At 40.1% G+C, this 12426-nt stretch overlaps 1 protein-coding gene and 1 long non-coding RNA gene across 13 annotated transcripts in view; one reads left to right on the top strand and one right to left on the bottom strand.

Annotated features, from left to right (window-relative positions):
• The window catches only part of LOC102908767 (pancreatic triacylglycerol lipase-like), a 29748-nt gene extending 25809 nt beyond the window's left edge, over positions 1 to 3939 (bottom strand). For 3 of the 12 annotated variants that reach the window (XM_076563400.1, XM_076563402.1, XM_076563401.1), the window contains exons 1-3: positions 3774 to 3917; positions 3165 to 3364; positions 614 to 797 (exon numbers count right to left, since the gene is read on the bottom strand). The gene's annotated coding sequence lies outside the window, so the exon portion shown is untranslated. Of the gene's footprint in view, positions 1 to 613; positions 798 to 3164; positions 3365 to 3773 lie in introns of those variants that run through there. The other 9 variants (XM_076563397.1, XM_076563399.1, XM_042266272.2 and 6 more) reach the window with 6 other exon arrangements.
• A 193-nt stretch (positions 3940 to 4132) lies between these two features.
• Positions 4133 to 10788, top strand: LOC121824791 (uncharacterized). The gene is made up of 2 exons (XR_006066775.2): positions 4133 to 4259; positions 10592 to 10788. It is a non-coding gene; the product is annotated as an uncharacterized LOC121824791 (long non-coding RNA).
• Positions 10789 to 12426: the final 1638 nt, after the last annotated feature.

Genomic DNA, 12426 nt, shown 5'->3' with positions numbered 1-12426 from the left:
AATGAATTGAAATCATCAGTGTCTTAATCATCCAAACAAGGAATCATGGATATTCAGAGCAGAGCCCTGAATTTCTGATTCTGTACGTGTGTTCAGAGAGTCATTCCATTTTAAAAGCTGTACAGGATAAACATGAGGATACACTGGGAATGTGTGTGACATTTCACTAATACCACTCTGATATATCTAGGGCATGTTTACATATTCTAAGGCACTATGGTAATTTCCACTGTGAAGAAATATGTTTCTTCTCCAAAACTTTGTAAGTGATAATTTTGAATGCACAGGTATATTTTTTTAGTTAATGGAACATAATATTATCACTTAATATACTACCAGAGATGCACACAGATGCTGCTAATGTTTGAAAACACATTTACTTTTTAAAAATGTCATTTGTTTCATCTGTGTGTGTGTGCATGTGACGGTGTTTGCATGGCACAGCACATATGTGGGGTCAGTGGACAAACTGTCCTCTCTTTCACCATGTAGAGTCTAGGAATCAAACTCAGTTTCTCAGACTTGGCAACAAGCACCTTTCCCCACAGAGCCATCTTGCTGGACCACGTAGCAGTGTTTTTTTTAGCTGCTCCCTCTCCCATCCTATACATACCACCAGACAGTCAGATGTGCTATGTAGATGGTCCTGTTACTTAAAATCCAAGTTCCCTTTCCTTGATCTGTGTTTTCTTGGTGAGCACTGCTTGTGAGGAATGTAATGCAAAACACTTTGGGAATGTAAAAATGGGCCAGTCATATATTTCAGTGGTTGACTGCACATATTCCGATGCCTAGCCCTGCCAAAACAACAACAAAAAACATGACATAATGTGGGCCCATGCTTAAGGTACTGCCCTAATTGAGGGAATGTGTCAGTTAGTTAGTCCTTCTGGAAATGCTCTCACAGGTGCAGTGGTTCTCAACTGTCCTGATGCTGTGACCCTTTAATACAATTCCTAATGTCATGGTGAAACTCAGCCATAAAATTATTCTTATTGCTGCCTCACAACTATAATTTTATTAGTATTCTGAATTGTAATGTAAAAATTTTGGAGATAGAAGTTTGCCAAGGGGTTGCAACCCACAGGTTGAGAATCACTGGCCTAGAGCCTTCTCCATTGATTCCAGATCAAATTACCAGTTAAGATAATCAGTCGCCCCAGGAGGCAGCCCTTCCCCTTGAAGGCTCTGTAAGTTTTAATGTCTCAGCACTAAATCTCTGTGGTCCTAGGCTTTTCTTTGATTGGACATTTCTTTTTACTATTAATTCAATTTCCTGGCTCACTAGTGCTCAAGTGTTCTGTTTCTTTGTTGTTCAATCTTGGTATGTCGTATGTGCCCAAGTTGATCATTTGTCCTAGAATATACAGTTTTTGGTCTGTCATTGTTATAGCAGTTGCTTGCAATGCTTTGTATCTCCGTAGCTTCAGCTAAAACATCTCCTGTTTCAACTGACTTTGTTTTCTTCCTTTGTGTCTCATTCTAAACAAAGCTCTATCGATTTTGCTTTTACTTCATAAAGCAGCTCTTCATGTTATTGATCTCATATATTTCTTTATTCTCTGTTCAGTTATGTAGATGAATTTCTAAGTGGTCTTATTAAATAAAAAACATGGAGCCAAATATAGGGGTGAAAGCCTTAGAGATCAGGGAAATAGAAATAGCCACTTTCCATCCTTCTAATAATTTGGGATTTGACATGTTCTTAATTTTCTAGTTTTTTGGGTACATTATTATGTTGTCCATGATTCTTATTGTTTAATAAAGACATTTATTACTATAAACCATCCTCATGACTACTTTTCTGTGTCCTATGAAACATTTTTCAAAGATAATATTATAATAAAATTGCAGTGTTATTATGCAATGTTTCCATTATCATTTATTTGAAAAAATTCCCTTTTAATCTCTTCAGCGAACTATGCTGATTAATTTCTATGTATGAAGAGGGTTGTCATATTTCCTCCTGCTGATTTATAGTTTTATGCCATTGAGGTCAGAAAGGGTAACTGAAATGATTTCATTCTTCCTAAATTCTTAAGGCTTTTTGTGGCCTAACACATGATATACCTGAAGACTGTTTCATCAATTTTGAGAAGTAACATGGCAGGCAGGTGGCCATACTGACCGAGGAAAAGTTTAAAGATCTGATCCCAAGGTCTGTAATGAGTGAAAGCTATCTGGTCTCGCCATTTCTACCCATATAACACTAGACACCCTGGCCAGACCTCGCAGCCAATAGAAAGAAATAGTATGTATCCAGTTTAGAAAGGGAGAAGCCAGATTTGCCCTTCTTTATAGATGGCATGGTCTTACACATAGAAAAATGCTAAGTGATGCACAAAAAGTTCCTATTAAAATTAATAAATAATCAGTAAAACTTCAGAGTATAAAAATCAACATTTTAAAAGTTAGCATTTTATACACTAGTAATCAACTATTGGAAAAGGAAACTAAGAAAACTATCCTATTCACAATGGATATAAAAAATCATCAGAGCTGTGTGCAATGATACTTTTCTAATCTCAGCACCCGGGAGGTTGAAGCAGGGTACCTGTAGATCTTCTTGAAGGCAATCCTGTTATATAATTTTGAAAGCAAGAATATTCATTCGTGTACAGAGCAAAGCAATAGACTGGGTATTAAGAACAACATTAAGATAACCCAAGATTATTTTGGTTTTGGGCCCACTGTATTCAAATTCACCTAACAAAAGTCTCATTATAAAACTTGTCACTATATACAATAAATATTATGCTGATGAAAATAAAAACTAAGCCTACATGGTGGTTAATAAATATAGAAAATAATGAAAGAAAATAGAAAGCAATTGCTACATCACAGAAACCCAGTAAGCTTTTGTGGCATGTATCAGTTGTGCAAAGCCTAGTTCTTCACATGACTTAAAGGATCCTTAGGCAACCTTGTGGCTGATGTTAATTACATCCTAATGCTACTGTGCAAATTGTGCCACGGATCCCTTTATACAGTATTGCCTCTACAACCTTTTGTTTTTGCTTTGCCTTAATTTATAATAGTCATTTGATACCGGATAAAAAATTGCCACCTACTGGATGAACTGTGATCTACACAGTTGCAAAGACCCTTGTTTGTGGGAAAATGGACCAAAATTTCTGCTTGGTTAAAATGTATAGATTCCTTGCCTGGCTTATTCTTTGGTGGATTTGATTTTAGCTGATTTGATCATGGAGATTTACTTCAAACTCTTGGCATCCTCTTCTCCTCAAAGGCAGAGTAGTAGTCTCTCTAGAGTGTGTTTTCTTTCAACAAATCTCAAATGTCTACATGTAGCCATGGGCTGGAAAGATTAAATGAGTTATCTATGCAGCTGGAACGATGGCCCCTGTAAACAATAAATGATAAGTTGGGAATGAAAACCCAACATGATGATGACTCTTAATTATGTTACATAACATGATAATCAAAGAAACAAAACACAAATGTTTGTATAAACACATTCTTAACAAAAGCACTCATGTTAATTATAGTCCTCATTTTTGCAACTGGTCACATGGCCTTAGCTGGCCAACCTTCCTCTACTACCCATTCTGTATTTCCTCCACCCTCAGCAAGCACCTCAGCAGATCTTGGTTCTTTTCCTGGGGGAGTGACCCACATCTTCATTCCTGACTGGCCTGTTATCCTGCATGAATTAGGTTATTGTAGTTTCCCAATGACATTAATCTCAAGACATGGTAGCACCAAGAGATGCACTAAAGGATCTTCTGCGCTCCAGACATACTCTTTCTTACCTCCATAGTGGAGAAACAATCCAATTTCTCTTTGGTAGTCTGGATCAATCACCCCTTGAAAATTGTTATTCCTTTCTTAGCCTGTTGCCTTAAGGGCATCAGAAGCCCAAAGTAGCCAGAGGGATATCTGAGCTTCCAGTTCAATGGAATGTTTATTGTGGCTCCTGGCAACAGTGCTCCCAAGTCTGGAACCAGAACTTCTAAGCCAACAGAACTTAATAAGGTGATGGGACAGGAAGCAAAAATGTTTCTGGCTAGTGGAGAAAACACGGCTTATATTAGATGCTGATTCAAAGCATATTCCACCTTCTGGAGAACCCTGCTCCAGTCATCAAAGCTGCTGACACCTAAATGCCACTATAACAATATCTTCAAAAGGCCATCCCATCTTTCTATCAGGCCAGCTGCTTCAGGATGGTGGGGAACATGCAAAGAACAGTGGATTCCATGATCATGGGCCCACTGTCATACTCCTCTGGCTATCAAGTGAGTTCCTTGGTCAGAAGCAATACTGTGTGGCATATTATAGTGGTAGATATGTCATTCTGTAAGTTCACATAGTGGTTTTGGCAGAAGTATTATGTGCAGAAAAGACAAAGATCTAACCAGAATAAATATTTACTCTATTTAGGACAAATCATTGTCCTTCCCATGAAGAAAGTGGTCCAATTTAGTCAATCTGCCACCAGGAGGAATCGTGGCATATCTGTAGCTCAGTGTCGGTCTCTGCTGTTGGCAGCAGCTGTAGCCAGGTCAGCCTTAGTGAGTGAAGTCCATGCTGTCAAGCATCACCCCCATCTCTGCCGCTATGGTCACTTTGTTCATGGGCTCCTTGGTCAATGACAGGGATGGCTGGGAAAAGAGGCTGACTGTCCACAGAATAGGTCATCCTATATACTTGATTATTGAACTCCTCCTCAGCTGAAGTCATCTTTTGATGAGAATTTACATGGGGACACAAGTATCTTCACACCCTTTGCCCATTTGGAGAAATCTATCCACATACTTCTTGCCCAGATGTGTTTCTCATCAATTTTTCAATCATGATCTTTCCAAGTCCCCAACCACTCACTGAATCCATTAGCTACAGTCCATGAATCATTGAGCAATCTCACATCTGGCCATTTCTCCTTCCAAACAAAATGTATGATCATGTGTACTGCCCAAAGTTCTGCCCATTATGCAGATTTCCCTTCACCATTGTCTTTTCAAGGTTGTCCCAGAAAGGGGTTTAATGTTTCAGCTGTCCATTTTCAGGTGGTGCCGGCATAACATGCAGAACCATCAGTAAATCAGACCCTAGTCTTCTTTTCCTCAGTTAACCAGTTATAGGTCACTCCCCATGAGGTTATAGGTTCATTATTGGCAGCAGATGGCATTGTAACAGGAGTAGAATCCATAGGTATTTGGGCAACTTTTTCATGTAGGTTGAGTGTGCCTTCAAGACATGCTTGGGCCCAATCATGTATATACCACATACATTTGATAATAGACTGATGATGTGCATGTCCTACTTTATGACTTGGTGGGTCTGATAACAGCCAGCTTATGATTAGCAGTTAAGGTCACATGGTAACTTGATAGCCTATTGTCAAATGTTCAGTTTCCATTAAGGCTGAATATCAGGCCAAGAGCTATCTTTCAAAGGGAGAATAGTTGTCTGCAGATGATGGTAAAGCCTTGCTTCAAAATCCCAATGGTCTCTTTTGTGATACACCTATAGGGGCCTGCCAAAGGCTCCAAACAGCATCCTATCTGCCACTGACACTTCAAGTACCATCAGATCTACTGGATGATGTGGTCCAAGTGCTAGGGCAGCCTGCACAGCAGCTTGGCCCGGTTGAAGCACCTTCTTCTGTTCCAGGTCATTTGGTATGTGGGCCAGAGTAACACACCCAAGCGAGGAATGTGTTTTCTCCAGAATCCAGACAGGTCCACTAAAAGTTGTGCTTCTTTCTTGGTGGTGGGAGGGGCCAGGTACAATAACTTATCCTTCATCTTATTAGGAATAACTCTGCATGCTCCATACCACTGGACTCCTATAGTAGCTCCCAAATCATGACATGGAGACTTTTTATTAGTTTTGAATGCTCACCCTAGCTTGGGCTCATTTTTGTCTAGCTCTTTTAACTTAAACAACCTATTTCTCTTTATCTACCTTTTGCCTTGGGGCTTTTTACTTTTCTTCCCTTCCATGTATCTGTGTACTTTCTCTGCTTCTCCTGTCTGTCTGGTGGCTGCCTGGCTCCTGGCCCCAGGCGTCTCCCTTGTTCTCTCCTCCTCCTCTCATTCTCCTCTCAAGCCTAGATTTTTCCTCCTGTTTATTCTCTCTGCCTGCCAGCCCTACTTATCCTTTTTCCTGCCTAGCTATTGGCTGTTCAGCTCTTTAATAGACCAATCAGGTGCTTTAGGCAGGCAAGTTGAAATAAATTCAACACATCTTTTCATAATTAAATAAATGCAGCATAAACAAATGTAACACATCCTTACATTGTTAAACAAATACAACATAAACAAATGTAACACAACTTTACATAGTTAAAACAATATTCTACAAGAGACTTCTAAGAATTTAACTGAGGTAGAAGGCCCTTGAATTTTGGTTGAATTTATCTCTCATCCTCTGATGTGCATATGTGGTGCTATTAACAAATTCAAAGTTGTTACTACCTTCTGCTTCCTTGTTCCAATCAGCAAAATGTCATCAATATATGGAACAAATGAGATATTTTGTGGAAGAGACAGATGATCAAGATCCCTTCCAAATAAATTATGACACAGGGCTGGAGAGATAATATATCCTTGAGATAAAATTGTAAAGGTACATACTGAAAACAAATTGCTCCTGATGGTCCTTGTGGACAGGTATTGAGTAAAAGGCATTTGCTAGATCAATAGCTGCATATCATATACCAGAAGATGTGTCAATCTGTTCACACAAGGACACCACACCTGGTACAGCAGCTGCAATCAGAGTCACTACTTAACTGAGTTTTTGATAGTCAACTATCATTCTCCATGACCCTTCTTCTGCACTGGCCAGATGGAAGAAATAAAGGATAATATGGTGGGAACCACCACCCCTGCATCTTTCAAGGCCTTTGTGGCATTAATGTGTCATCAGTGACACATTAGGTTTTTATGTACTATTTTTCCTTAAGAGAGGAAATGCTAAAGTATTCCATTTAGCCTTTCCAACCATAATATCCCTCATTCCACAGATCAGGGGACCAGTGTGAGAATTCTGGTAACTTCTATCTATCCCAATTAGATATTCTAGGACTAGGAAATAATCACAGGATGAGTTTAGGGACTCACTGGACATACTGTGAGTCAGACTTCCATTAAAACTGAATTAATTACCTCTATAAACCCCAACTTTAACTGAAGGCTGGAGGTCCACAGTGTTTTTTTGTTTTTGTTTTTGTTTTGAGGGGTCTCCTGTAATCAGCACCAATTCAGAACCAGTTTCCAATATAACCCAGGAAGTCTGATTGTTGTCTTTCCCCCAGTGTACAGTTACCCTTGTAAAGGGTTGTAGATTTCTCTGGGGAGGGACTGGAGAAAAGTTAACAGTAAAACTTTCTTTTTTTTTTTATTTCTTTTTTTGTATTTTACAATACTATTCAGTTCTACATAATAGCCACAGATTCCCTTGTTCTCTCCCTTCCTGCCCCCCTCCCCTTCCCCCCAGCCCACCCCCCATTCCTACCTCCTCCAGATCAAGGTCTCCCCCTAGGACTGGGATTGACCTGATAGACTCAGTCCAGGCAGGTCCAGTCCCCTCCTCCCAGATTGAGCCAAGCGTCCCTGCATAAGTCCCAGGTTTCAAACCACTAACTCATGCAACGAGCCCAGGACCTGGTACCACTGCCTAGATGCCTCCCAAATAGATCAAGCCAATCGACTGTCTCACCTATTCAGAGGGCCTGATCCAGTTGGGGGCCCCTCAGCCTTTGGTTCATAGTTCATGTGTTTCCATTCATTTGGTTATTTGTCCCTGTGCTTTATCCAACCTTGGTTTCAACAATTCTCGCTCCTATAAACCCTCCTCTTTCTCACTAATTAGACTCCCAAGCGCTCCACCAGGGGCCTAGCCGTGGATGTCTGCATCCAGATTCCTCAGTCCTTGGATGGGGTTTATGACACAACTATTAGGGTGTTTGGCCATCCCATCACCAGAGTAGGTCAGTCCCAGCTGTCTCTCGACCATTGCCAGCAGTCTTTTGTGGGGGTATCTTTGTGGATTTCTGTGGGCCTCTTTAGCTCTTTGTTTCTTCCTTTTCTCATGTGGTCTTCATTTACCATGGTCTCCTATTCCTTGTTCTCCCTCTCTTTTCTTGATCCAGCTAGGATCTCCTGCTCTCTTTCCCTCGACCCTCGCCCTTCATTGCTCCCACTCTAAACAGAGAATTCTCAACAGAGGAAACTCAAATGGCTGAAAGACATTTAAGGAATTGCTCAACATCCCTAATTATCAGGGAAATACAAATCAAAACAACTCTGAGATACCACCTTACGCCTGTCAGAATGGCTAAGATCAAAAACACTGAAGACACTTTATGCTGGAGAGGATGTGGAACTAGGGGAACTCTCCTCCACTGCTGGTGGGAATGCAAGCTTGTACAACCACTTTGGAAATCAATATGGCACTTTCTTAGAAAATTGGGAATCAATCTCCCCCAAGATCCAGCTATACCACTCCTGGGCATATACCCAAGAAATGCTCAATCATACCACAAGAGCACTTGCTCATCTATGTTCATATCAGCATTATTTGTAATAGCCAAAACCTGGAAATAACCTAGATGCCCTTCAACTGAAGAATGGATAAATAAATTGTGGCACATATACACAATGGAATACTACTCAGCAGAGAAAAACAATGACATCATGAGGTTTGCAGACAAATGGATGGATCTAGAAAAAATCATCCTGAGTGAGGTAACCCAGACTCAGAAAGACAAATATGGTATGTACTCACTCATAGGAAGATGCTAAATGTGGAACAAGGATGACTGGACTGCTACTCACATCACCAGTGAGGCTACCTGGAAAACGGGACCCCAAGAAAGACACGGAGAAATGGATGAGATCTACATGAACAGCCTGGACATGAGTGGGAGCAATGAACAGTAAAACTTTCAAGTAAAAAGGCCTTCCTCAAGAGAACCAGGCCATTCCTTCATTTGAGGGGTTCTGGGTCTGCAAACTGGCTCAAGTCTGGAAATTGGTTCACAGGCCAAGATTCCCTTTTGCCATGATCTAAAGATAGTCTTTCTTTCATTGAGATTTTTTTCCATTTATATAGATCAAACAGAAATGCAGTAGGCTTCTTATCTATTTTGCTAAGAGCCATGACATAAGAACAGCCCACCAGAAGAAAAATTCTTTGATGAGAAACTTAATTGTAGGCAAGGCCCTGAGGCTATAGACTCTGGAATATTGTTTGCTTCTGTCTGTAATCACACGTGTGCTATTGCAATTTTCCCTGGCAGCTGTGGGAAATCCCTCACTGCCTGTATTGTAGTGTGTTTTTCTCATGAACACATATCAATCTATTGGGATCTCTATCTGTAGAATGTCTAAAAGATGACTCCTCCTTTAGCTATATTGTTCATTTGATATCAATGATGTTAGCTTATACAGAGTTTTTGATGAATAAGTACAAATACAAAGTAATGATACACAAGTCAGGGAACTGTTTTATATCACAGCTCAGGTTGACATAGGAAAACAGTTGAATTTCCCTAGCTGCCAAGACAGCTGTACACTATTAGATGAGATAAAACTTCAAAGTAGCTTTAGACCAAGTGCTTTGCTGATGGTTTTTAAGATAGACTATTCCTGGGAAAAGCAGTCCAGTTTACAAGGACACAACAGCAAGCTATCTGGTTTGTTGAACCAAGGTTAAAGGTGCAAAGCAACCTACTTGCTTTGGCAGTTTCTCTTGTTAGGTCTGGTTGATAACATAGGACAGTGACTGACTCTCTGCACAAATTCCTAACCTCAATTTTAGGATATTGGCATGTAACTTGAAGACTCAAGGTTCAGCCAACTAACTGTTTTTATGTTGGGTCTTGAAATTGTGTGAGTGACAGAGAGTAATTTACTGAGGTTTAGGAACAAATGGCTTTTGTTCAACTACATCAAAAGAAAAAGATTTTCCAACTGGCCAGGGCTACAGAAAATAATCTGACTTGGCAGCCCTGAGAAAGAGTTGCAAATTTCCTTTTTTGTGGTCTAAAGTTATACACAGGACAGAAAAACATACTTTAAGATTTAAAATGCATCCGGGCATTGGTGGCGCACGCCTTTAATCCCAGCACTTGGGAAGCAGAGCCAGGCAGATCTCTGTGAGTTCGAGGCCAGCCTGGGCTACCAAGTGAGTCCCAGGAAAGGCGCAAAGCTACACAGAAACCCTGTCTCGGAAAAAAACAAACAAACAACAAAACTAAAACAAAAACAAAAACAAAACCCAAACAAACAAAAAAGATTTAAAATGCTTTTAGTGTCACTGTACCTTGGAAAGTGCCTAAGTGAGCTCATATTAAAGAGAATTAAGGTAAACCTGAGTTCAACCAAAGTATTTATGACACAGCTCTCTCTTCCTAAACACTCCAAGTCTGAGAGAGCCCAATATTTTATGAGACTGTTAATCACATAATGTTAGATTAAAATGTTATTACACTCAGATATATAAGATGGAGTATATGATTTCCTTATCTTCTTCAATAGTTTAGTTTTACAACTCCTTTAAAATTCTTTATAAGTCTATCTCTCTAGTTAGATAAAAGTGACTGGTTCTTTCTTTGCAGCTGCAGCCCACCGATTAGAAAGTTGAGATTTATTGCATGTAGTTGTCTGGATGACTCTACTTCTTATCATTTACTGGAATGTGACCTTCAAATGTAACTCCTATATTCAACATGAAAGATTCTGTTGGGTATATATAGCTGTGAACAACAAAGAGATGCAGAGCCTACATGAGAGAATAAAGAGAAAAGGAACCATCTAGAGAGTGTGATTTTTTTTCCTTTCCCTAAAACTCCCTCAGATAAAGAAGTCTTAGCTTCTCAATGCTATGGACTTTTCCTTTGAGCCCTACCTGCAGCCCAGAAGCTGGTTCTTCCAGGTGCTGCATTACTATTTCCTGCCGGAAACACCATGATGAATTAACCAGTACCAAAGGTCCATATAGGTCATGCCACCATAAAATTCACTTTGCCTGTGCTGACCATTACTGGTCAAGTTATTATGGACATTACTTTGTCTATGCTTCCCATTATGATAACTTCGATCACCTTGCCTTTGGTGACTCAGTGCCGCAGCTGGCCCTTCCTACCTCGGATCCCAATTTAACCCATTGCATTTAAATTGTCCACTGAGCAGCAGAATCTCCAACCCTAAGGTCTGGCACAAGGAAAAGGGCAGTAACAAAGCTCTTCAAATGTGCTGGTGCCCCCCTCACTATTTTGTGTCTTATAGGATGAGGGAAGGGCATGTTTTCTGGGCCTTTCCACTGTGAAGGATTGGATTTTACACAGTATCCTAACCCTAGCATTGCAGTTTCCCTGAGCCTTAAAATCCCTTCGTCAACACTAATCCAAGGACTAGCAGGCATCTCAAACTCCTTTTCAGTGGGCCATCTTTTGATAAATGCTTCAGCCAACCATTCAAACTTTTGAGATCTTTTTTTTTTTTTTTTTTTTTTTTTACTGTAAGGGCTTCCATATTAAACCTAGAATCTCCACTCATGAGCCCCTTATCAATAAACTCAGCCTGATCCAGTTTTATATTTCTTCCACCATTATCCCACACCCTTAAAGTCCATTTCCACACATATTCCTCAGCCTTCTGCTTGGATGAATTAAAAAAAAAACCTTATTAAGCTCCATAGTAGTATAGTGCACCTCCTTATGAACTACACTTTCTACCTCCTCTCTAGGAGCCTGCTGTGTCTTAAGTCTGGTTATAGGTCTAGAACCAACTATTGGAGGGCCCTGAGGGACATCAGTATTGTCTTGCTGACAATGAAGGATTAATTTTCTCAGTCAATGGCAAAAAGGGCAATATTTCAGGGGATGAGGTAGAGTACAAATTCTGATGAAGAGTAGAGAGACTGCTTCCTCAAGTGAGATAAAGCCTTGAGTATCGGAGGGTTCAAAGTTCTCAGCTTCAATAGGGTCCTCCCACATATCCCTACCCCAAATTACAGGATTCCATTCTTTATGAAGTAATGCCCTTACATTAACTGCTAATACCCTTCAAGGTTGTGACATGAAGTGTCACTGTAATTTGGCCAACCTTATCATGAGGGCTTTGGTTCGATTTCTTGCAACTTGAGCACTGTGGCTGCTGGAGAGAAGATTCTCTTTCAGGATACACTTAGAAACCTTTGCACTGTTTATGTGCATCTGGAGTCAGTCATTTTAATCACTGAGTTCATTATTGTCCATCACCATATTCCGGTATGCTAGAAGTTGGTTAATTTTATTACAGAGCTCATTGTTTTTCTTTGTCATTTTATCCAGAGATTCTAAGAGCATCCAACCAGCATCATCATTTTCCTTATTTTTCCACAAATTGTCAAAAGTTTTATGTAGATCCAAATCTGTTGCCTCTCACAATTGGTGAGTAAGGATAATCACAT

Source organism: Peromyscus maniculatus, chromosome 1 (assembly GCF_049852395.1).
Source record: "Peromyscus maniculatus bairdii isolate BWxNUB_F1_BW_parent chromosome 1, HU_Pman_BW_mat_3.1, whole genome shotgun sequence".
Classification (NCBI taxonomy): domain Eukaryota; kingdom Metazoa; phylum Chordata; class Mammalia; order Rodentia; family Cricetidae; genus Peromyscus; species Peromyscus maniculatus.
This window is presented reverse-complemented; position numbering and strand designations above follow the sequence as displayed.